We start from the raw sequence: 1,923 nt of genomic DNA, 5'->3' as shown, positions 1-1,923 counted from the left end.
GAGAAAGAGCTCGTAGAAAAAAGTGGAGAGAAGTGTAAACCCATAGACATGAAGGTTAAGAGATGAGCAGAAGAGGGGTGAAACTACAAAATAAAAGAAGACGATAATGGATAGCTCAGAGGATGAGTCACTCAATGACGAATATGGGAAGGCACAAGTAAGAACCCATGGAGCCACAAGGCTGTAGAAACACCAAATAGTACACCACATTTGAGAATATTTGAAATGTTAAGACATCCAGTGGGGATAGATTAACATACAATTGGCATATGCATATATATTACGCATACATGGTATCTTATGTGCAACATATAGAACCCACTTGTTTTGAAGAGGCAGTTGTAGATAAGGATTAGAGAGATGCTAGGATGCTAAAATGGATGCACTAGAGAAAAACAATACTTAGGATCTTGTTGAGTTCCCACAAGGAAAGAAAGTACTAGATGTAAGTGTCAAGTGCGAGGCTGATGGTACACTTGAATAATATAACACAAGGTTGGCTGCTAAGGGATATGCACAAACTTATGGTTTAGATTATGATGAAATGTCCAATCCGATTGCAAAGATGATCATCATGGGAACAATGATTGCATTCGCTGCCATATATGGCTAGATAGTGTGGCAGATAGATGTCAAGAACGCTTTCTTGAATGGAAACTTGGATGAGGAAGCTCATATGCAGCAACCGTAGGGGTGTGTGCATTATCTAAAGTACCTGCATTACGTGTTGAGATTAAAGAAAGCTTTGTATGGGGGCTATAACAACCACCTAGTGATTGAACACTATTTTTGCCTTAACAGTAACAAAAAGGGTGGATTGTCAAAGTTGCACATAGACTCAAAGGAACTTGGCCCACTTCAGTGGTTGTGAGAGATCGACACCTTGGTAAGATGTTGGTTGCCCATAATTGCAAAAGCTTATGGTCGTGGAAGGAAATGAGAGATTGAAAGTGACCCTCGTCTAGAGTCTTCATGCAGTCTTGGGCCTCTTAGAGAGGAGGGTGACCGCATATTAGAGGAGAATAAAGAGAACTTTGAAAGGCACACCTTCTACTAGGCTAATAGACATCTTCTTGCGGAAGGTGGCATTGCATAGATTGCATCTCTCTCGAAGATGCTTCCTATCTCCCCACGCTACCCGTTAGCATGAAGTTGGTCAATGTTTGGAGAGCCCTTACACTGAAATTTATTTGGAAGCGCCATAACTCGACTCCCTTGAAAATATCTATCCCATCGTGTGCATCTACGGATAATGTAATCATTAAGAAGCCGAGCACCTAGGGGTGGATATATAAAGTCGTTTATATAAAGCTTGCTAAAGTAGGCTGGTAGCCTCTACCTTGATGCATCGCCCTTGGCAATGTTGTATGTATATCCCCCCCTCTTTATGCCTATGACACTGTACTTCCTACCTTTTGCATTAGAAAACAGAAGAGAGCATAGTATAGATTATAGATTGCAAGCCGGCTTAGTTGTTGGGAGACACACTAAAATCGGGAGCCGGCTTAGAGTCTTTGCGTGGAAGCTCGACGGGTCAAAATTTCAGAGGAAGGTAAGGTAATAATATTGACCAACGGGGGAGTGTTGGATAGGATTAGACGAAAGTAACATATGTGACAGCTGTGGGATTTGAACCCACGCCCTTTCGGACTGGAGCCTAAATCCAGCGCCTTAGACCACTCGGCCAAACTGTCAGAGAATGGATATAGGTTGTAGCATTAAAACTGGCTCTCTTCTCCAAATTTTAATCTCCTCCCTTTCTAGAACCCTTCAAGTTGGGCAACGCCTTTTCGTGTCTTCGCAAGGCCTCCAAAAGACTGGGCCCTTGCCTCCATGAGCACAAGCTATTTCCTCCCCCGCAAATCCAATCTTTTATTTAGATATATACCTCAACTCAATGAGCACAAGTTATTTCCTCCCCCG

At 42.5% G+C, this 1,923-nt stretch overlaps 1 non-coding gene across 1 annotated transcript; it reads right to left on the bottom strand.

Annotated features, from left to right (window-relative positions):
- Nucleotides 1-1,614: 1,614 nt before the first annotated feature.
- TRNAL-UAG (transfer RNA leucine (anticodon UAG)) lies at nt 1,615-1,694 on the bottom strand. The gene has a single exon. It is a non-coding gene; the product is annotated as a tRNA-Leu (tRNA).
- Between the last annotated feature and the right edge of the window lie 229 nt (nt 1,695-1,923).

This window comes from Lygodium microphyllum, chromosome 20, assembly GCF_053477565.2.
Source record: "Lygodium microphyllum isolate KBCC chromosome 20, Lygodium_microphyllum_v1.1.10, whole genome shotgun sequence".
Classification (NCBI taxonomy): domain Eukaryota; kingdom Viridiplantae; phylum Streptophyta; class Polypodiopsida; order Schizaeales; family Lygodiaceae; genus Lygodium; species Lygodium microphyllum.
This window is presented reverse-complemented; position numbering and strand designations above follow the sequence as displayed.